Raw genomic sequence first — 26,114 nt, forward strand, 5'->3', positions numbered from 1 at the left:
TTTACACATTTTTTATGAATGAAAATAACCCATCAATTTCGAATATATTTACACGTTTAAAAGACACTTATGGGTTTCAACAAGAAGAAGTAAGAGAACTCTTAAAACTACCTCTACGTACTACTATAGATACAAGACTTCGAGCTTTACATTTCAAGATTATTAATAATTTGATTCCTACTAAGGTTTGGTTATTCCGTATTAACAAGGTAACTGATACACTTTGTACATTTTGTAAAGTATCACCAGAAACTCTAGTGCATCTTTTTTATTCTTGCCATGTTGTTAACCAATTTTGGAATAATGTTGGTACACTTTTTGCTTCACTAGATCTTCCTGATTTCCTCTCAGAAAGATATGTTCTTTTTGGTATCTGTAAGCCCCAAATTCCCAGATATATATTTATATTGAACTTTCTGCTCCTGTCAGGTAAACAATATATTTTTAGATGTCGATGTGACGAAACAAAACCTACTCTCTCCCATTTTTGTAACTTTCTTTTATCATTTGAAACTGTTGAACATACCATAGCACAAAGGAAATGCAAATTAGAAAAACATGATGGCAAGTGGGCTATCATTCTGAATACTTTAAAGAGGCGATAAAGCAGAAGGCTGTTTTTGTTATGTTTATTTATTTTTTTATATAGGCCAAGTGCCTGATTTTTTTTGTGTTGTTGTATACAAACATATGTTTTTTTTATTATATACTATTCTGTATGTTAGACATGTTATTTTATATGCCAACGTCATCTGAACTTTTATATGTGATCCATTATATCATGTATGTTTTGTTATGTATATTTTTATGAAAAGGATCAATAAAACATGAATTACAAAAAAAAAAAAAAAAAAACTATACGTCAACATTATAACAAAAATATATATCAATCTAAACATCAATAATTTTGAGCTTGCTCGCTTGCACATTGTCTAAAGTATAGTGTATAGCACCTAAAACTAAAACTTCCGAATATCCCCTCTTCATTACGCCACTGATGACCACCTGTTCTGGAACGGTATGCCTTTTTAAGATAATATATCCTACATTGCCTGGAATAAAATTAAACATTCATTATAATACTGAACATTTTTGGTTTATCATTAAGTCATGCAGATGTTGGATTTCCTTTTAAATGGTTTTGTCTTAACTCCTTCTTTTGTTCCGTCTATTTTCCCCTTCAAACTATTTAATTCTCATTCATTTTTGTAGGAATACAAAGCCTCTACACCATTCCACTCTCTACCATCAAAATACGTAAAATGTGCATAGATTAAAGTAAAAAAGAACAGAAAAAAAGACCGATAACCTTCCGTGCCTGGTGGCATTCGGTCGTTTAAGGGTTCCATGACATATGCTCCGCTGTAATTTCCACACACTAATGGAATGACCAACTTCAACCCTGAATTTGACGCTATACCCCATCCTAAACCTAACATAAAACCATCTTGTAACCCTAATCCTTTATCTTAGAAAGAGAGAAAAAAACCCGGAGCAATTGTCGCTGGAGCAAATATTGTGTCACCCGTTTATCGCAAAACGTCCCGAAATAGAAAGAGAATAGTATATGATCAGATGATGGGTGTTCTATCTCCACACGTCCCTGGTCCGATAACGGAATGCATGATTATCATAATTCCAAGTTGTGGGCATGGGGCATGTATCTTCTTTTTCAGTCTTAGATTGCAAACTAGTCCTATATATTGCGAATAATTAAACCAAAAAAGTTCTTATGGAAACTTCTGCCTCTGAATCATGGTAAGGAACATGAATAATGACATCACCATGACGTCAAATTAAATATCATATAGCAAACGAAATATTATAGGGGCGTGATTGGACTTTTAATTAGCGGCTCTCCAAGTACATGAAGTATGAATCGCGACGATGGTATATGATCTGACATTAGATCATCGCTCTCGTGCATCCTCCTGAGATTTGCTTAACTAGCTTTAATGTTTTTAGAAATATCACACTTTCCCGCCATCATCAAGTGGTCTCGACCGACGAGGTGGGAGAGATAGGATGCTTGGCAAATACTCGAGAAGGGAAAAAATATGGGCATATGGCTTACTTCAACGATGAGTATCACTTTACTTTAGAGTGTCAGGAATCAGTCAGTTAGCCAGATGGGAGTCAACATCCAAGGCCCGGGAGGACAGGCTCGTGAGGATTAAAAAAAGCCATCACTTTAGATCATTGTGTCTTTAATCAATTCATTTATGGGTATCGCGGATTTAGAGTGATCTAAGGCTCCCCTGTCCTTGCACGAAGGTTGGCAAAGGGATCCTGCTAGTTTGTCTGTTTTGTCGAAGGGAAAAAAAATTGAGACATGCTTTGAGAAGGGAATCTTCCAATACGAAACTCGCCGACACAATACTAGCTTAATAATTTAAATGACAATTTGGTTTTAAGATGGATACCGATCTATTTTGTTCTTCAGAATCGTTCTCACCATAATAAAATATACCTTTCCATATCAAGAAGAATGTTTGACGGTAATGAGTAACGTCCCGAAATCTGAACTACATAACACAGCGGCCCCAATAATATGATTAGGTCGCTCATTGCTTATTCATAAAGACGTGCATATAACTGTTTCACAGAAATAATGCAAATCTTAAAAATGCAACTGGATTTCGGTATGAATATAAATTACCTGGAGTGCGTATATCTGTGCAATTCATTTAACTTCAAGGCTCGTAGATATCCATTTCATTTTCCACGAGAGACCCAGATACAAATGACCTGCTTGTAAAATATCTTATGAAATTATCGAGACGAAATGTTTGATACAGGCTTATCATGATAGCAAGATTAGGCTAAGAACCATATCTGTATTCATGATTGCCTTTATCACATTTGATAATTTCGCAATGACTTTAATTCAATTCGCAAATTAGCAAGGGGAGCATGTTATCATCTGGTCTAAAATTAGAAAATCTTAAAGTAGACCACTTATACTGACTTGGTTTATTTCCAGGTATCTGGATGATTTATTATAGTTGTGGTTAGGGAATCAAAGGAGCAACAAAATTGAGGTATTTCTGGCTATTTTCTCATTGTTATGTTTATAATCATTACCATAAACATGGGGCGAGAGGGAAGAAGGGGGAAGAAAAGGCTGGTATCATGCTCATGCTAATTGCGTGGGGATTAACAATCTGGCCTCGCTGAAGGAGATGCCATGTAAAATGAAATGAGAATGTCAAAAATAATCTCGATATTTAATATGAAGCCGGGAATTGTTTGATGACCATCTACTGGCTTCCATCAATCAATATCACGATGCATCATCAATGAGTTCCTCAGGGATATCCACTCTACCCGTAAGTATTTAAAAAAGATGAAATTTAAGAGAATGCACGCAGGTTATGACATGAGAATGTTCTCAGCAAAACAATTTCTTGTGGGGGAAGATATATACAAATCAATTTGTTTAACTATGGTATGCAGGAAATCTTACATGCATTAAATATAATGCTCTTCCAGTCATGCCAGTAGGTCCTATAGAATCCGGAAATATTCTTACATGGTAAATCTAAATGAGTTGAAAATGTATGCAGGTTGATAGAAAACCTGCTGGATAGCAGGTCAGTTTGGTTTTGATGGTCGTATACACGAATATGCAAAATTTAAGCTACAATGCAACGATAAATGTGTAACTACAGGCCATTGAGATAACTTGTCGATAGCACTGCTCCCCAAATTGTTAAAAATTTGTGTAGAAATTTAATTCGTTGATCTGGTGATTCTCTCATGGATGAGCACTCATATTTTTAAACTGAATGAGAAAGATTGCTTATCTTTTGAGAGAAATTTTTCCTTGCCATTTATTTCAACTGTGATATTAAAATCACATTTCGTGTATTAACTACACATTTTGAAACCAATCCCATCTCCCTTCATGTTGTCCACCAAGGATTTGAATAGATTTTTAAATGCCAAAATTAGGAGGGATGAAATCTATAATTGTGTTCAACAATCTATATAAACACGATACGGATCAAGATAAGGGCATGGTAAATGTAGGTGTGTCAGGGTCTGGTGTTAAATGAAACAAAACCACAACACCCACCAGAAAGAGAATCGGACAAAATGGATTCTGAAGATGAGTTTTAAAGGTCAACTCTAACCCAGAAAAATTTTGTTTTGGAGAAATAGAGAAAAAAAAATTAGTATAAACGCTGAAAATTTCATTAAAATCGGATGAAAAATAAAAAAGATGACATTTTTAAATTTCGCTAATTTTTCACAAAATAGTGACATTCAAAATTAATGACATGCAAATGAGACAGTCAATGATGTCCTCCTCTCACCTTTTCTTTTTTTATTATTTGAATTATACCATATTTCATTTGTTTGCATATTTGACAATAAGGACCAACTTGACTGAACCATATAGTATCACACAATGCTAATCCCAAATTTTCAGGGAAGAATTAATCATTGTTTTACTTGACAATGAGGAGAAAATTAAAATATTTCATATTTAATGTAATAAAATACAAAAGAAACAGTGAGTCGATGACGTCATCAGTCTCCTCATTTGCATACCAACAGGATGTGCATATAACTGTTTTGTGAAAAAACTTAAAAATTTCATAACTTTCTTATTTTACATCCGATTTTGATGAAATTCTCAGGGTTATATTTGTTGGATAATTCTATTTTTATTCAAATCAACTTAATTGTTGGGGTGGACTTGTTCTTTAAAGGAAAGCAATGATTAGGAGCTCAGCTTTTTCAACCTCTTAGTGGTAAGCCCTAGGCTCATACTGATATCACAGACGAATGGCAACGTCTGAGATATCAAAATAGCTGTCACTGCTGATAATCATCCTTTCTTCATTGGTTATTTTGATCAAAACATTTAGATTTGATTCAGAGTGTCCATAATGTGTGTAGTATACTTATTTAGATAAAACTATAAGTAAATAAGAATCATGTTCATGCTTTAAGGAGAGAGATTAAAGTTACGACAACTGCGTGAGACAAGGCAAGCCAATATATGAAACATAACGCCACATCACGAATACACACACCCAACCAAATCAATTCACACACTTACACACATACATAAAAATTGTTATTAGAAGTTAATTTTCCCGCTTTTTAAAGTTTAACAACAAATTGATAGTAATCGCTACTTCTACTTAACACAGATCTTTTAACCCATTGAAAGGTCGTGCTACTACAAACCCTCACTTTTGGCCTATTACGATCAATCAAAATTCATAACGTCCGAAATTAATTTTGATAAAAGACCAATTCGGATTAAGTTCCAATCTAATTAAGATTCGGATTGATGTCCATGGGACAATTCCTTGTTTTTATAATATTAATGACCGTGATTACAAGTGAGTATCTCAATAAATGAAGCGATTAGTCAAAGAAACCCTTCTTTCGTAACATCCATCCTCATTCTAACTAAAGCATCAAGTTATGTGGCTGACGCGGCGATAATAAGCATTTAAAATCAAATTCATTCTAAGAGAAAATGTCCCTTATCATGTTGAGCATAATATGCAGGCGAATTTCCCAAACCCAACCCGCTTCGCTAATCTGTGCCCAATTTGCCCCTCCATTTTGGCGGGTCACATTACGTTGAAGTTTTGATTCCCTTCCTGTATAAAGGTTACTCTATAGTGCATACCAATGCCCCACTCTTCCTTACACGATCCTTCCATCATAAAAAGAGGTAAAATACGAAATATGAACGCCGATTTCAGCCTCTTGTAAATGAAAGCAATATAAAATATATACCACTGACTGTGCAGTGGAAGAGAAACTGCGAGTCTTCAAACACCTACGCCGGAAATCCCCGGCGACCCCCTCAAAGAAGGTCAGGGGTTTGCCGTCAAATGTCAGATACTACGAAATCTAGTCACAATTAGATGAATTTGAACAAATTAACACGGGTGAGAGAGAACAGACTGTGACAGACGGATAATGAGGCGAAGTGACGTCAAACAACATGGCGGCCCTTGCCGAGCGATCGTCAAGGGGATGACCATTAGGAGTCGGGGGTGAAAAGAAAAACATTAGTATGATAATAATAATAATAATAATAATAATAATAATAAAGGTATATTTACCCAGGGTAGACACTTCAGTTCCGAAAATTGTTCTCCCAGCGGGCCCTGCTATTATTACCCGGCTAAGCTAGGCTACCTATTCGGTGCACACAGCTTGTTTTAGGAATTACTTCCTGCCGGTACCCATTTATCTCACCTGGGTCGAGTGCAGAACACTGTGGATGAATTCCTTGCTGAAGGAAATTAGAAAAATTATAAAAGAAATCAAACTGAAAAGAGCAACAGGAGAATACCGATAATCCCCATAATTAGGCTCTGCAAGGGATAAATATATTTGCTTTCAGTAGGAGTATAACATAATTAGCAGTAGGAAAAAAGCTTAAAGACCGCCCCCCTCCGGAAACCAATGACACCGGGGAACCTTTTACGAAAAGAAACATTCTGTATTCATATTTTTTCCCCTTTTTTTCTTTTTACAATTTTTTGTCGGAAACCGATGACTAAATCTGGGGACCGTATCACAAAGCTTAGTAATATCTTTATGATTGATAGTATTTACGACAACGTACAATCAATCGTATGATCAATTGCAAGCCTTTGAGTTACGGGGTGTAGATTATCAAATACGGTCGGTCTCTCATCTGCTCATTGTGGTCTTACTAATTATTGCAACTTTTCTTCAAATGTTTATTTTGTTTTGCATACGCCCCAGATCAACGGAGAGCGGTATTCAACACATAATGCATGGTGATTACCGAAATAAACAGATTCCGGTAGACAAAATTAGCTCGCTCATCATTTACTGTCGAAATACTAAAAATATAAATGAATAAAAGATACAACTGAAAGAGGCGGAACGATTTTAATTGGAAATTTCCCCGATTGTGAGTTTATTGTGACCAATCTATGCATTTTTAAGGTTTATATTCGTTAACAAATATCGAGTAAGATAAATGATGTGATATGGAAGTTGGTACAAAACTGTATCAAATCAGACATACAATGTTGCAGGGAATCAGTGGTAACTAGATCTCCGAAAACAGCAATACAAAACAATATTTTAAATTTTCATAAAGATACAAACCCTTTAGCTTCATGATAAATCATGTAATTTTCATAATTATCGAGGAAATCTGTTTTTAAAGACAGTTTGTAAGTTTTATCTCGGCGATTACATTTCACTGTCAAACAGGATTAGAATTGAAACTTATTAATTATCGAATCTGCTTTGCGGGAATCTGTTATCGCTATGTTCGCATGAAAATATGCCACATGTTTATGGTTTGCCAACTGCTATAATTATGCTTTTGAGAGCTAACTTGATTATCGCGCAGGCATTAGCTTATTGGAATAATCTTCTCTGAATTGATTATTTTAATTTCTTTCTTTATATTTTTATGATTTAATGTCATGAATAACATGATTAGGGATTAGGGTTTTTATTTTCGTGTAACAAATATACATGAAAAGGAAAAGGTGGGGTACATAAAATGTAATAATTGCCTGCCTAGTGAAAGAGGACTAGTGTCAAGAAAATAATTGTGTTGTAGCAGTGGTGAAAGGATATCATTTATCCTCAGAATACGGTTATAAATATTTAGTGGAGTAATCCTCTGAATCTAATTTCAAGTTAAATGACTCGGAACTTTATTTTGTTCTAAAAATAAAGCTTTCCATCATCACGGTCATCAATCGTAAACGTCGGTCAACATTGTATACGCGATCATGAATTGCATTACCAAATTACAAATGAATTAAACTATTTAAATGATAGATCCTAATAGAAACAAGACAGTTTTCTCTATTTAAGATATAAACCGTTTGAGAGTTGTGATACTTATTTCATAGTTTTTTGTCTAAAACACACACACAAAAAAGCACGAGTATTGACATCGACGATTCCAAACCGAATGAAAATGCGGTTTCAATTTAGGAAACCTATTAGCCTGGCATATTTCTTGATTCAATATGCCTTTGATTTACCTTGATCATTTTATTTCAGACCGGAGGGAGTATATGTTATACTTTTTGATAATGATGTCACACTGGATCATCTAACTATTCCATATGACGTGCATGCTTTCCCATTATCTGTTAATGATGGCCTAATTTGCACGGGGATTGCACAGGAGACTTGAATACCCGCTGCTAGAATATACCCTTCGCGTTCCATGACCAAGAATGGACTGGTGAATTGTGTGCAGTTATTTTGGGGCAAGTTTTTGGTCTTTAAAAAAATTTAATACCATGATTTTTTAATTCCTGTATTTCACGAAAGAAAGAAACAAACAAACAAATGCACTTTCCTTCAAATTATCCATTCATACATTCATATTTAATCTATAATAATCATAGACACAGAAAGAATTGACTATGGTTTCATCAACAAAAATACGTTATTCTATCGGCTCTAGTTCCACCAAAAACAATGCCGCTATAATTATTAGTTGCTTTCGGTGTAATTTCTAAGCGTTTGACAGAAATTACTTTAATTGTCATCTGCTCTTTTAAACTGAATATTTCATCACAGATAGAATCCAATTTTCCATTCTGCCAAAGAAGGGAAGTACAATCACACGAAAGGTAAGGCGAGGAAAGAATAGGAAAAAGAAAAAAAATGAAGAAGGGTAAAGAGGGGAGAGGTTTTATTTCTCGCTAGGCATCCTTTTCAGGATCGTATTTCCAAGTTCTTTTGAATTTGATCTAACCCTTTCTTATAATTCTATATCTCTTGCAGATTGACCCAATTATTCTATACATTGACAGACCACAATATTACGGCAAGAAATAGGATCCCCTGTCGTCACATTATCGTGGAGTCTTTCATCCGATCAGTACAAATAACGCCACGCTGGGTGCGAAGACGTATGACACGCCCTTGAAATGCGTTTGCCCTTGGATACGATGACAATATCATAGGAATATCATGAATAGTAATCCTCCCAGGGACTCACACGACAATAGTGCAATTGTGGAAAATTGATACTTAAATATGACTTTCTAGGAGCATTTTTTTATCGTACTTATCATCGCAATAAATGTGTAAATGTAATGAGGGAAAGGGTATGCAAGTGAAATGTCAGGTTGTAGAGGGGAATCCAACCTTGCTAATATAATTCTAAAATCTTTTCAGAAATAAGATCAGGAATAAAATATAAAAAAGGCGGTTTAAAAAAAATATAGAGACTACTAAGACTAAGTGAATATCAAATTGGCAATATCTTGACTAGATAAAAAAAAAACAGGTGGTAAGAACCACCTTTGGATAACTCTAAGTTGTTGTTTACTTTAATAATAACGGAATATTATTTTTTTTTTTCCTAAAGTCACTTTTCCTTTGGCGAGCAATCAAAATAATAAGTAGAGAGAATGTCTATGGCACTATTAAGAATATAATTCACAATAAGGTAATATTTTGTCATATTGAGTATTGACACAATTAGAAATAAAATGGTATTTATTGAAAATATCACATTCATTAATACAATTAATTGGCATTATGATAAGATATAACTACATCTTAAGACTATATAAGTATGTACTCACAATTGGAAAAGCTGCTTGTACACTGCACCAAAGTGACATCAATAATGTGGCCAATTTAAAATGTATACAATTACTGTGATTACAATTCTTTAAAACATTTGAAACTTCAAAAATGCATTATGTTCATCATTATTGTTGTTGTCAGATTTCTTACAAACTCTTATCAGCTGCTCCATTGAATATTCTTGTTCGTTAAAAAAGAACTTGACATCTGACTAGGATTACCCTTCAAGCTAGCTAACCACATCATCTTACAGAAGGAATTGTTCAAGATGAAATCATTCCAATTTGTGTTATTGCTACTATTATTCGCTCATCTTCATATTCTAGTAGAATAAGTGTTTAAAAGCCAACCATCCAAAGCACATTATAAGTTGTTTCCCTGTTTGATAATAATTCAATCGAGAATGGTCATCAATATTTTTATTCGAGGTAAAACATCCAATCCAATATAGGATGAGTGTTAAAAACCGATCAAAAATATATAATTTTGTATATGAAATATTGCTGACAGTCAATACGTTGAGAGCTTTGATTTACACCATGATCTGACTCTTCCCTTCTCAGTCTTTATCTAGCATTTACGAACAAATTGTTAGAAAATAGCCAGAAGTATCAAATATTATAGCACCAGCACTGTCATTTGTGTTCTTTAATCATATTTGCAGCCAGCGACGGTCTATTTCCCTTGGCTATCCATCTTAAGTTTATTTAGTTTATTTAGGCAGTCACAAAAATACATTAACGAGAGAGGTACAAACATGATGAAATGGGTGTAGGCATATCATGCCTATACGAGATAAATTTATGTATTGCAAATTTGATCGGTGTGTCATAGACAGACATTGCTTTTTTTTTCAACTTTGGATGCGTCTCAATAACATGAATATCTTATGATTTTTTCCTTGAAAAAGTACACTTCTGATTACCACTGTCTGACTATCACTGTCGAAAATATCACAACATTAAGCGCGTGATTTTAAAGTTACCCTTAGCTAAATCTATCCAAATGAATTAACTCGTATTTTCTAGATCAAATGCTAGCTTGGCAAAAAATAAGTATTGCCTGTATGAAGTTGTACCAACGTGAAAAAATAGATGTTTGGGAATATGCCATCGGATGATGTTTTACTTATTCAAATGTGCAATTTGATTCGGTCCAACAAATGTCTTCATAGCAGAGTTGTCCAAATAACCTTATCAGGTAAATATTTCATATAGATATAAAGTTCGATGTAGTCTCCCAGTATATGATACCAAGAATGTCAAGGACTTGGCAAATGCACACTATCAGCTTGACAGGCTCTAATAACAAAGAAATGAATGGCGTGCTTACAAGTTTATAAAAGTCTTACGCACTCAACATATCCCATGATGGGACACGATTGAAGACATCGTTTAATCTCATCATGTGCTTGATATCTGTGTAAATATTATGAAGCAATAATAAAACGATCAGGCTCTACTACGTATAGGAGCTGATCGCCCCCTCATTGGTCATTGTTGAGGAGATAGCAAACAGTTTAAACTGAAGTGATTTGCACTTTATTGATCAACTACTCAGGGGCTAATGACGGATGATATATTGATGCATTTGAAAGAAGACAAACAAGCAACGGCGATTGCCTACATATAATTCTTGAATCATCTACGATACTATGGTCTTAAGCTGTGCAGTTAACATGCACACAAGTGCAACCATTATGATTTCAGTCACAAAATTTGGTTTATGAAACATGAATGTTTATCCCACTAAACGTACATGTTTGAAGCTATAGGGAATGTGCAGTAGGGCGTTTGTGAGGTAATTATGGTAATTGTCAAGGTTTTTACTAAATTTTAATGTGCATATTTCTTAAGGTAGGCTGCAGAATAAGAACAATGCTTTGCAATAGCTAACAAGGCTCATTAGACATGGTCCGCTGGTAGTGCATTTTCATAACTGAAGTGGCTATCCTGGGTGGTTATTATGTCATTATTGTCATTCATTCCGTTTCAAAGGACAAAAGATGCTATCAGAATATCACGCCGGCTAATTAATTGGTGACCTAGTGCTATGTGATACCCATGCATGCCTATACGCAATCTAATTTCACCGTCACTCACATTGATCATAACCTAGGCCAATATTTTATATCGTGAACAAAACCCAGTATATCATTTATATATTTGATGTATAACGCAACAGGAAAAAGTTAGCAAAAAGGCAAATACCAAATCTTTCGACACATCCAGATGATTACCCCTTTTGGAATCTCACATACCATGAGCAGGGTTGAACTCTAACTGAATGGATCGATTTCATCTTTCAAGCCATCACTGAAATGATACGAAATTTCTTCTTATTCTGTAGTGAATTCAAATGGAATTGAATTACTAGTACCCTTCCATGCACATTTTCTCAATTCACAACAATAAGAACGGTTTCATTTCCACAAAGCATCCGAAAATAGGCGACTCCTTCGAGTGCTGGCCAAGGAATTGCTTCACAGGAAAGACGAACGACAACTACCATAAACATCATACCAGGATACAGACAGACGAGCCGAATAGTACTGTGACACTTGTTCATATCGCTAAGTAGTATATCCATATCTCCTTGAAGAGTTCCATGGGATATGGTCAATGGGAAAGGAGTATTCTGTCCGTGTCAACAAGCACTTCCAGAACCCCGTCTGCAGAACCGCACGCGAGGAGGGGAGAACCAGAGAGTTAGCTGGAAATGTAATGATGTTGCAGGAATCGTCTGTACCGTCTACTATACATGATAGGTGTATTTGATGAGACAAGGAGGACAACGAAGTTCTTTTTAAGAGACCATCTTTTGGTAGAAAAAAAAATCGGTCATCATGGTATGCATCAGACGTATATAGAGAATTATTGCACTACATTCCTAGACCAGTTCATTTGACCGTGACCATGGATCCTACTACGATCCATGCCGTGACGAAGCAAAACATTTCGTTAAAGGAGTTATTGGGCTTTTCTTTCCCATAGCTATTTCCCCCCAAAAAAATAAAGAAGGCTCGCCCTTATCATGGTAATGAGAGGTAGACAGCTATGGGTGAATAGTGGTAAGGCAAGGAGCAGGAGAGAAAGAAAAGGAGACACTGAGAGACAGATAGAAAAGACATGGCGTATGGAAAACAGAGAGATGCAGATGCAAAAAAGGGTAACAGAGGGAGAGAGAGAGAGAGAGAGAGAGAGAGGGGGGGGGGGCAGATGCAAAGAGGGAGAGGCGTCAGAGAGGAAGAGAGAGAGCGTTTCAATTTGGAGTTAGTACAGAATATTAGTTTGTCCCTTTTTTAAACATTATATCTTATAGGAAGAGGCAGGCGGCTATTTCAATCACTTAAAACATAAGATTATTCTCATTCGTTATGAATGTTAAATAAGACACCTCACGATATCAATTGTCTAAACAACTGAAAGACAAATATTAATTCTAGGAGCTGAACTTCATTTGGTATGGTACACTCTTAAAATGTTGGGCAACATATTGTCCACACAGCAATTGGTTAAAAATGTATCCAACTCTGGGTAGTTTTCACCCAAAGCTCACGTTATTGGTTTAAAAATACCCAGGATTGGATAACGTTAAACCAAATGTTGTGTGGACAGTATGCTGCTCAACATTTTTAAGGGTGCATTAGTAGAAGATAACGCTGAGGATACTGTTTAGTTGGAAATTAAAATTGAAAGGAATCTACTCGCACTATCATCACCCCATATCAGAAAAAGTGCATGCATCGACAAATCAGGAGAAGTATACAAGGATTTTCTGGACAGCATCTCGTGGAATGCCTATCATAAAGTACGTACGCATGTCACGATTTAAAGAGCCAACAGCGTTAAGAGGTGGACACTTGAAAACGGATTAAACACCCACCGTTGGTCAATTTCATAATAATGGATGGCAAACTCTTTTACATCACTGCAAACAAATGCAGTAACACCTACTGAACCGACTCCATACCGACTGGTAGTATGTTACTGGAAACATCGTAATAGCTTCAATCGGTCTGGAGTCGGTTTCGCCCGTGTCACCGTAGGAATAAGTCTGACTAGGTAGTTTTCGCTCCAGGACGAACGACTGATTAAAAAAAAACGAAAATATTTTTGAATGCCCGTCATGACAATGAACTACCAAGAAATGTTTTTTTTTTCGAAAATTGGTGACTCAAAGCAACAGTTTTATCCTGGACTCTGGACAACCAAATATTTGCAATGTCTCGTCATCTCCGAATGTTGGATGAAACTGCTGTACCGGTTCACCAACTTTCAACAGAACCTCCCAGTTGTTCATTGTTATTTGATTGACATATCAAATACATTTGCTGTGTTCTTGAATCCGTCGTGCATCGCGGAGTGAAAGTGTACGCGGATACATGATTGTGTGTAAGGTTGTGTGGGTGTGTGGTGTGTGTGTGTGTACGTGTGTGAGGGTTCATGTCTGTTGGTGTCCGTTTGCATTGTATATAGGAAATTATAGAATGTTAGTATATACACTTAAACTAAATTTATGGGCAATATTTCAAAACTTATTGAATTGGAGAAGGAGAACTTTCAAACAATACGTAGAGATTGGCAGAGGAAACAACTTATTGACAGAAATAATTAATTTTTCCAATCACTCTATCAGTCTAAATAGCACAGCTAGGGAATAGTACAGACCCTCAATGATACTTGACATCAGGACTAAAAAATTAAGAGAGGAAAATTGGCATTGTTAATCGGAATTACATATCAAGAACATATATTGTTTGGTAGATGATGTAACTTATTGAAAGAAAAAGTTTTTCCCATCACGCTAGCAGTCAAGATGGTACAGATAAGGAATAGCAAAGAACCTCAAAGGTTCTTACCATCAGGAATCAAAACTTAAGACAGGAAAATGGCATTGTTAATCGGAAATACTGTTAATATTAAGAACAAATATTTTTGCAACCCCGAAATATTTCATCATTTTCTCTATTTGTTTCTTTGCCCTTTTCTCTATCTATCAACCTTTCTTTTTTCTCCTTTTGTTATTTAATGTATGGTCAATAAAACCATACATGTTTACAAAACACACACAAAAAATATATACATGTGGAGGGAACTTGATGTGTGCAAATAGTATCCTCACGTCCAAAAAAATAGTCATAGTCCATATAAACCGACTCAGAGAAGAGTGTTAAAGGGCAAGTGCACCACAAGAAGCAAAACACTGAAAATCTCATCAAAATCGGATGTAAAATAAGAAAATTATGACATTTGCTTAATTTCACAAAAGACTTAGGCCTATATTCATTTCCTGGTAGGTATGCAAATGAGAGGACTGAATATATGACCTACTTACTGTTCCGTTTGTATTTTATTACACGTAGTTGCCATGTCATGCGTGTGAAAAATAATTTAGGAATCATCGGATTGCTTAAAATAATAGCTCTGAAAAGAGTTCAATAATTAGGAATCATTTTAAGCAGCCGAGATGGATTTAGTAGCGCTTTTTAAAAATCTTACACAGAAGCGGCTGCATCAAGCCCTATTCCCGCGTGTCCATTTTCGCGTTATCTCCAATTTGACCTCATCTACGGACAACCATCATGGTCGATAGTTGGCCTTCATAAGTGGACCATGTCCCCTAAATTTATCAATTTAACACCCCCAAACGTGCAAATGGGTGTTGCGATATTATCATTGCACTTTTGGCGGCAAAACAAAGAGAACGTGTTGTGGCCTTTAGTATCTCATTCCGATACACTCCGTTGAAAATTGCCATTAATATACCTATATCAACCAAGCGAAAAATATTGCCGAATATATCGCGAGAAAAAAAAAGACAGACAAGGTGTCCTGCGTATTTGAGATGAGCTATTAGAATGATTGACTGCTAATAAAACCTCTAGTATCGGCGATAAATTAGGAACATCGCGGAGCAATGAACGGTGCCGAAGTCACTCTGGCTCGTTGAAATTCTAAAGGGTGTTCCGCCTTGTAGACCCTACTGACAGAAGATTAATTAAATTACCCGCACGGTTATTGGGTGCTTATGGGGAAACACTCAGGATTTTGTGCATGAGCCCCAAATACATTCATGGTTTATCATTTTACGATACCGGGAAGAAAATAGTCTTGTTTCTATAAGAAAGTTTGAAGTGCCACAAAGCACCGTTTTCTTTATATGGCACATTTTATCACTCTTCGAATCGGCTCCACGATATTGGAATAAACCATTCGCACCCTTGGTAAATACAAAATGAGTACATCTTGACTGCACGCGTGTCAGTGGGTGTGTATATGTGCGAGAGAGTGAGACAGAGAGAGAGAGAGAGGGGGAGAGGGAGTGGAAATGAGGGGGGGGGGGGTGGAGATAGAAAGAGTGGGTATGTAATAGTGGGAGAGTAAATGAATTGGTGTGTGTGATGGGTGAGTTAGCTAGTGTGTCTTTAGATGATCGTGTTTTTAATACCCCTTTCATAAACCCAATTATGCGGCTAATAGCAGCATAATTTGGTCGTAAAATCGGAGGAGGACCAGAGTTATCCGCATTATTTTGATGTTGCAATTATCCGCATAATAGCAGCATCGGGACAAGATTTTGAGTTTATGAACGTATTTCCAAATAATGCGGATAATTGCCATGGTGCGGTCACAAGGTCACCCTTTTCCAACACAACCGCATCGGAGGGGGCGTGTCCAGTTGTCATGACGATTATCCGCCTTTTTCAGGACGGGCGCTCGTAAAAATAATGCGGATAATTTTCGGAGTTTGTGAACGCAATTTTTATTGAATTATCCGCATTACTATTAGGCAGCTAATTGGAGGATAGGTTTATGAAGGCAGTTAATTGGAGGATAGGTTTATGAACTCAAAATCTTGTCCCGATGCTGCTATTATGCGGATAATTGCAGCATCAAAATAATGCGGATAACTCTGGTCCTCCTCCGATTTTACGACCAAATTATGCTGCTATTAGCCGCATAATTGGGTTTATGAAAGGGGTATCAGATACTATAATCATTCACCTATAGGGGCCGTCTTTTAATCACCTTAAATAACAAGACTTTGATTCGAACCAAAATGAAAAAAGGAGGTGATTTTATTACTACGCTCGTCTGTTTTTATCCGGGTCACAACTCCCAATTGACAATACGGCCTTTGTTGTAGCATGGCTTCAGAAAAAAGTAGTTATTTTTCGTTTTACTCTTCATCATTATTACGTAGTACCAAAATGATAAAAATGCAGTATAAGAAGGAAAAATATAAAGGATTCGAGGTAACTTAATCGACTTACTATCGACAGTATTATAAGCCTTAAAAACACAATTCCAGCCGGAACCAGGATATTTTTATTGGGAGGGGCGGGGGCGGACGAAGGGGGGGGGGGTCATATTTTTCTCAAATTGAATTTAGAGTATCATTATAGTGTTCTCAGAACTCTCCTCTTTATACTATTCTTCTTTCCTTTGCATTCTTTTCTCCTTTCTCCTCTTTTCTACTACTTCACATCGTGGAGGAGGGTGGTTGCCCCATGCCATCCTGTAGAGTTGTCCCTGCATGTACCCCTCGGAAATAATGCGATTATCTTTTGGAATTTGATGATTATGACGAAGCAGCGCTCATACTTTTTCGCACCATCGCGCTGCATCACCCTTGTATTACACTTTTTTTTAGCAACTCCTATAAAGAATGAATTCGCATGTAATAACTTGATAGCGTAATTTTTCATCCTATCACACAGTCATGTAAACACAACTTATTGAATCTGCTTTTTATATGTCATTAAATGATATTGCTTTTGTTTAGCGGAGAATAATAAAACCATATTCGTTTCCATTTGTTATCGAGTTTATCGAAAGACCCCTTTTTCTTATTTTTTGACTCTGCATGTGCTAAAACAAATACGGACTTCGCGAATGGGGAATTTAAATGGTCACATTAATATGATTTTTTTTAAATATAACACATTTATGACTGTGTTCACGCCTCTACCAAGCATACAATCTGGCACATTATTTTTAAATATAATCATAATAATATCCATAGTTATAACTTATAAGGGCATAGAAGACATATAAGATATTTTAAAGTCTATGTTAAACAAAAAGTAACAAGTATATGAATTAACGATGGAAATATAAATACCGTGAAAGGTTGAATAAGGATATTGACGATATTAACAATATTATTCTTTGAATTATAGCACACGTATATGATGATTAACGGAAAGTGAGTGAATACAGTCTTCTTTAAACGCATTGGCTTACAAATATAGAACGTTGATTCTTGTTGTATTTAATATTGTCCATAAGGATGAAAGAACGAAAGAAAAAAAAAGTCAAATTCGTGCAGACATCGAGATATCTGTGACCGAAAAATGATAATTTACTAATTCTCCTGAGGATACTGATAATACACATGTAAGTGCATGAGATGAAATTTTCAAAATGGTATTTTCAGTGTGGCCTTGCAGCTCGGATTTAAAAAAAGTCAAATCAATGTTAGTCTATGCCTTTAAAAATACCTACCGATATTAGGGTTTCTAAAGTGAGTTATTATAATGGAGTGGGCGCTCTCTTATTTTGCCTCAATAAATAAAGCATCAGCAGCAACACTCCCGCTAGAACAATTCAAACTTAAGGCATGTGGAATTAGTGAAATAGCGGTGACGTTCGAGCGATACTTAGCAGCAAAATACCCATGAGAAATGAGCATCTCTATACATTGAGTAAGAATGAATATATTCTATCATTCACATTTTCTTAGGCTGACTCGAACATACGTCAAGTGGTTGATAGAAAGGCAGACATGAGAAAACAGGTTTGAATAAAACTGCTTTTTTCAACAATTTACATGAATGTTTTTTTCTTTCTTTATTCTATCAATTTTGCTCAGGAGCACCGACACCAGATGACTGATGACCCATTTTTCATCATAAGACGAATAAGACTTCCGAGCACTGTACCCCTAGCTGATAGCGGCCATAACGGAGGGGGGAGGGGGGGTTCTTCCAAAGAACAAAGTCACTTTTATTGATTTTGCAATGACCCAGCTGCGTTGCAGTGTTATCTCTTAATTCATGCATACCGTTACATCCCCCTTCCCCAATACTTAAATGACAAGTCCACCTCAACAAAAAGTTCATTTGAATAAAAAGAGAAAAATCCAACAAGCATAACACTGAAAATTTCATCAAAATCGGATGTGAAATAAGAAAGTTATGAAATTTAAAAGTTTCACTTAATTTCACAAAACTGTTATATGCACATACTGGCTGGAATGCAAATGAGGAGACTAAGACGTCATCCACTCACTATTTCTTTTGTATTTTATTATATGGAATATGAAATATTATAATTTTCTCATCATTTTCAAGTGATACAACGATTACTTCCTCCCTGAATATGTGATATTAGCATTGTTCAATACTATATATGGTTCAGTCAAGTTGGTCCTTATTGCCAAATCTATAAAAAATGAAATATTGTATAATTCAAACAATAAAAAAACAAAATAGTGAGTGATGGACATCATCGACTGGCTCACCTTGTTGTGCATATCACTGTTTCGTGAAAAATAAGGGAAACTTTAAAATGTCATAACTTCCTTATTTTACATCCGATTTCGATGAAATTTTCAGCACTATGCTAGTTTGATTTTTCTCTATTCATTCACGTCAGCATTTTCCTGGGTGGACTTGTCCTTTAAGTATACACAAGTAGAAAAATCCTACCATATTTTCATTTCAATACTGCTCTTCATTCAGTCTGCTGCTTTCTTATCATTTAATGATAGTCAATTTATTTCCGTTAATTATCTGAATCTTCATAACATCCTATCATAAATTGTTTGAAATTTCAAACTAATCGGCATCCCTCTCTAACCCTAACCGAAACACCCCTGTTTTTCTTTTAATGCCCCCTGCCTCAGGAAGCAAGTATTTGTTTCCATTGTAAAACATGAGACGTCTCTCGACGCCAAGTCGGTTACAAAAAGGTGGGAGTTTAGCAGTCTTCATACTGTCACATGTCAGGTAACCAGATCTTCAACCTGGCACCCTGGCCAGCATTCACCTACTGAACATCAGTGTTGTAGATGCACTGCTATGGGGTTGCGCATCACTCCTCAGCTGCGATGCAAGGTAAACATACAGCGCGACAGTGTGGACAGACCATGGAACAGACAACCATCATCGCTCTGCGCGCAGTTTGGAAAAGACGAAAGTAAACTCTGTATCCGTGCCGCGGGTTAAAATGTGCATTTATCCTCATTGATTACTATATCCTTTTTGGCAGTGGAGTGATGTAAGGTTGATTTAACCTATCGCTAAACACATCAACGGGTTGGGCAACATTTTAAAAGAGAATAAGATAGATGACGTTTTGTATATAGCTATTTACCTAAGAGAAAACCTTGTTACGACTCACTAATGTTTATCATACCAGATTTAGCCAAATGTATGTTTGGGAGCCGGTAACAATACATAGCGTTGATCCAGTATGTTCCACTGAACTGGAGGAATTTCAATAGATTAGCATTCACATTAATGCAGACCCGAGGTTAATTAAAATCAACAATCTTTCGACCTTTTTTAAGTTTGAAAGGGCACATTTTACTTCCTCATATGGTTATCCATATTATCCATTTGTTATTCCCTAACGTAACACTAATACAGTATGCAAACTTACTTTTGATTCTATCAGTGCATGTGCCACAACCTAGATATTAATGACCAGACAACCAGGTTAATCGTAGTAGATCATGATAGTCTATCCATCTGTAAGCAGGTAAGTCCGTGGGGGGTGGAGGTGCACAGTTGAAACGCACTCCACCCCTTTTAACCCCAAAATGTACACAGATATACTCTAAAGTACTTACATGCATTTGTGCCTGCCTATCTTTGACAACGGGGTGGAGAACAATCGCTTTTTGGTGAAGGCCTGTTAAAAAATCACTTGTCAAACGAAATTCCTGAACTTACGACCCAATTCTGAAAACCTGGATCCGCCCTCGACCCTCTGTTATAAATAAAAACGTACTAATTTGATGCCATTAAGAGAGTAAAATAATCCAAAAGTTTAAGAGCAATTGGTCATCGTATAAATATTTGATTGGTGCAATTAGATTAATTTTACAACCCAATGCATCGGGTAGATTTTATCAGTTGTTTGTATCTATGCATAATATAAATAAACCATATTCGTTTTCTTGGAAAGGAAAGGATATTTCATAATTGATATCGGAAATTTGCTCAAATAAAATTCAAGTAATGAGCTTTTTACATGAGTTTTTAAGATATTCTTTTGCTTGTCATCTTGATTGCATTCAGCGTATTTAGCAAATAATTGTCTTGATATTTATATTTACAAACTAATCTTGGTTGGTGAAACGATCTAATCATGTTAATTCCTCCTCAACACGCGCTATGGATGTGGAAGTACTTGAACCACTATGCAAGAATTCTGCATCCACAAACAGATTCCATACTTTAATGTTCTCCCAAATCCGCTTACTCATTCCAAAGCAAAATCAGGATATTTTCAAAGATGAAAGGGATGGGTTCGCAAAGTAATAAAAAGAAGGTTATGTATTATTTATCGTCTTACTATAAGGCTTCTTTGGAATAGAATATTCATATGAATTCATTAACAGAGGTTTATTCAGTTTTCCAAAACAGAAATATTGAAATGATGTATACTAAAAAAAATGGTTGAGTTTACTACAAAACAGAGCTAAACAGCCCAAAAATGTAATTGAAAGCATTGATTCTGATGAGATATTTTCCGATGTTTAAAAGGTCAATCAAATCTAGCACATCGTCCTAGATAATCTAATTCTGGATGAAAATAGGTAGCCATCAAGTGGCTTCAAATATCCTGTTTTATGTAAACCATTTATCGTTCGTCTGTGTAGCCAAAACACTTCCTTGTTATTGAAATCGATTTGATTCTGACGGGCGAGTGACGTGTCCTCCTCTTCCATGATAATCAATAATTTAATTTCAAGACATACTTCAGCACATATCCAAGCTCAGCCAGGATTTCAATAGCCTTTTAAGAGGGCAGATTCTGTCGACGATATGAAGAAAAATGCGTGATTGTGAAGTTTTCCAAAGGTAAAATAAAACGGTTACGAAGTTAAAAGTAAAAATTAGCATCAAGACAGTTATACGATATAGAAAGGTTATTTTTCGTGTCGTTAATGAGCATCTTAATGCTTTATTATTTGTCAATTTTCAATTGCGAAAAATATACCACCAGCCGTGCGTAAAAATGAACGTAATTTACAAACACAATTTATCCGATTTCTAATGATCTGTCCTGCTTCCATTTTACCGATATATATTTAGACATATTATGTAGTAACTCATCTACTCGAAATCACACTATTCTCTGGACATTTAACACATAGCACCCTTATATACCTGTATACACACGTACATACTACTGGCATGTCACATCAATCACACATCAGTTCTTTATTACTCCTTTTTGAAAATACACATTTCCATATTCCAATCTAGAAACAGGATGTCAAATTTGTATAATGCAATTAATTTTATTCATTTGATTATGTGGTCGTGATTATGAGAGAGTCGAAGAAAACAAAACAACCTTTGATCCAAGAAATAACTTGGGATAAGTAATGATTAAATCTGTATGTACTTGGCAGTTATTGAAACGAGATTTATTGGTGTATTATAAAACAAAACATCATACTAACTAAGAGAACGCTTTTCAAATTATCGCAAATTCAACATACGGCAAAAAAAAATCACAGCAAACCGCTTAAACATTCATTCCGAAAATTTATACAATGTGCGATAATATAAAGCATGTGCGCTACATCGTAATTTTCTATCTTTCTTTCTTCTTTTATCATACAGCATAACTTTAATAGCAATAAAATCAAAATTTCCTAAATAACTTTCAGTTGTGTAGTTTTACCCTTGTTTTGAAATTTACAGTACAAAGCTCATGCGATAAACTCTTCCAAGTGCTCATTACTGAAATGGAAATACCAGCAAACCACAAAACATAAGAACATTCAGGTATAAAATCAGTGTAGAAAAAAAAGAAAGAATAAAGATAAACATAATATTGGTACCCTCAGAAGAAAAGTGATGGTGTCCGGGAATAGACAAGATAAAAAAGAATATAAAAAAGAAAACGGTGGAATGAGCAAGGCAAAACGGACCTTGGAACGAAACAGATCAGGCTAGTCGGATAGGTAGGGATTTGCTTAGGCACTGATGCTATTAACTCATCTTGTCGCATATGACTTTCTCACCCACGTGACACCTTTGGATGGTCGTAGTGAGGAATAATTGTCAATTTTCTTAAGTGGCTCATGGAACAATGTCCTGTTTTAAATCAATATGAAGAGCCTGGGGTTTTGGAATCTTTTTTCTATTCCATGGAATCTTGATGTTTGAAATTTCCCATGACTGATGATGTCCTAAATGCATGTATGTGATCTGACATCGACAATAAAAGAATGAATTCCCTGACCTTAAATCTTTTCACAAAATGTACAATGTAATATTACATTGTTTGACCGCTTCTCAGGGTTGATCGTTTTCCTCTTTTTTAAAACCAAACTTAAATTCACCCGTAGGTACTCTTTTCGATTACGCTGCCACTTTCCATGAATTTTACCTGGAAAGTTTCAAAGTCCATACGTAGAGGTGAACCTGTGTCAATTGATTCATGTATCCTTTAGGCATGTTAGGAAAATGTGAGGTATGATTTGTTTTTTCATTCTGTAGCAATACCAATTTTAGCTTAATTTGATTCAGCTATGTTTTTATACCAATCTGTTTTAGTTTAGTCCACATGACATTTGTATCATTTTAGTTTCTTTCGAAATTATACAGCAGAACACCTTAAAATAATCGGATTTTCCAACGTTATTGCCATGATATTTGTTCCAAAGTAAACAGCTCGAAAGGCTGGATTCTTTTAGCCGAATGCTCCCTTGATAAATGAATAAATGAATTATTCCAAGTCATAGGCCTATTAACCTAATTTCTCCCTTTGAGCTCTCCCGTGACATGGTATGTATTACGAATATGCGGTCTCTATGATCCATACTCGTATAATGGTATGTATAATAGAGGGGTGTCGATAGATAAAGACGCGAGCTCCTTAATTTTGGCGGCTCGATACTATGGATGGATTACGCCGTGTGGTTAAGTGCCAAGATCCCCGACTACCTTAACCGTGTACAGCCACCTCTAGCATTACAGAGAAGGTAATAATATCTCGTGGCCTAAAACCATATTCAAGTAATTTTAATTTCATCTGAAAGTCTGTAACCACCCTGGGTATTTTATCCAAGGGCCAGTATATTTAGCGACCTGCCAACGAACACCTGCACGCCCACCATCTGATACTGTTTTAAAGCTACTGTGCCGCGAAAAAAAACCGGCGCGAAATATTTTGCCAACTTCAATATCTATGTCTGAGATTTCGTCTGGGTTTAATATAACAAATAATTCCGAGCAAAAGTGCTTATTTGATTAAAAGAGAGTGCAGGATATTCGGGCATGATAGAGTAAAGACAGATTCACAAGGATGTAGCAATACAAAACTCACAAGCACAGTACCTCTCATTCATAATAAGTTGATTTATACCCAATCATCTATCACGTCTATTATCATCTATTATACAGTATATCCCGTCTACACCATGGTCCCTTAACAATAGAGTATATTCGACTAATTAATCAAATCTCAATATGACGAAAAATACAAGCTTTCGTCCTAATGAAAGATATTCGTTATTATTACTCTACCTCTCTTAAATTTGCCCACCGGATGTTTATGTATCTCCGATGCAAAAGAAGAGGAAATACATATTGTCAATGAAAATATCTTCCGATGGACTCCAGGCTAAGTCGAAGGGGTATTCTAAATTACTACCGTTGACGTATAGCCTGATGAATTCACTGTTATCCAATATTCTTTTCTTCCACACATCAATTCATTTTATATGATAGTGCTTAGATTTTGAGCTGGAAGCAAAGGTTTGTACCCCCTAACTGCCAAATTAGAAAGACATGGGTCAATGCCACGGAGGCAATAACAGTGCTGTGAATAGTTTTACGCAATCGGCCATTATCTTTGCTTAACGGAAAAAGTAGTAGATTTTTATTAACCTTGAAGTGAATAATAATTATTACCGGATATTTAGGATATCAAGTAATAAAAAAGAATAATAGCCAAATTATAAACATACATTCAAAAAGATTTTTCTTTGACCACTGTTCAATTATATTTCCGACCTTTATAATACATTTTAGTACCTAAATATTATGGAAACTCTTAATCTTAATAACAAGCAGATGTTAAGGGAATAGTACCATTATAAATCAACAGAAGAGTTATGAGTTTCTTGCTTATGCAACGAATGATATTGAATAATGAGAGCAAGGAATTTTTGATATTTTAATGAAAAGGGACCCCAATATTCGGGTTGGAAACCGGAATGCAATCATCATTTATTGATATGGACATATTTACACATACAGCAATTTTGATTTTGTGGGACATTAACGTCGGACAACTCATGATTCATTCGTTGATATATATGAAACGATGGACCTGGTCTCTTTGCTATATTATCAATATCTTGAACTTGAATAAGGTCATGATGAAACAACAGCAAGTAATATAATCATATGAAAAAGATGGTAAACATATTTCTTATAAAAGATTTATAGATTCCAACATTTAAAAAATATATTCTATATTCGCACTTTTGTTTTTCATTAGGCACTCCTCCCGAAATAGCCTCCCAATCCTCCCGGTATCTCTCGACCTGACAGCATCACTTCTCCGTATCTCTTTATGTAATCTTCATAGCTCGTTATGTTCACATGACAAATAGAGGATGTACATTTAAAATGACATCACAAACTTGGCGTTCAGTGGTGTTGCTCTTTCGGAATTGATTGCGTGTAAATTGACGGACCTGTGAGAGAAGCAAAAGATCTTATTTGTGACCAACCCTCAATTGTTCAGGGATTCAACCAATGCAAGGGCCGTTTTCCCCCTATGAAGACATTCCCGATATTGAGTTTTGTTATTACACTGAGCATGAATAGAAAACACCGTTGTTGACTCTCACTGATCGAATAACGGAAAGCGATTTCATATTTGATACTTTAGCCTAAAATGGCCACCCACGGCGGTGTAAGAACAATATGGGAGCGAAGCAGAGCGTGATTTCATATAAAGCGAAAGAAACAATGTTCATGACCATACCCACTTGTTATTAGTTTATTTTGCTTGGCAATTATCAAAGGCGTACCGAGAGACCAGGGTCAGAGTCCCTACTTCATGCTTATATATCATGAAAGAAATATCGGCGAGGATTGACGAGGATCGATGTCAAAGACGTCATATTTGAAAGAAAATATAATCTTTCAATATTGATTAACTGTTCAAATGCCACCGGCCCCAAGTTTTTCTGGCATTCTTTCTCTTACTGTAGATCGAGCATGCAATCTTTATACACATATATCTGTTTTGTTAATGTGA

This window comes from Lytechinus pictus, chromosome 14 (assembly GCF_037042905.1).
Source record: "Lytechinus pictus isolate F3 Inbred chromosome 14, Lp3.0, whole genome shotgun sequence".
Taxonomy (NCBI): Eukaryota; Metazoa; Echinodermata; class Echinoidea; order Temnopleuroida; family Toxopneustidae; genus Lytechinus; species Lytechinus pictus.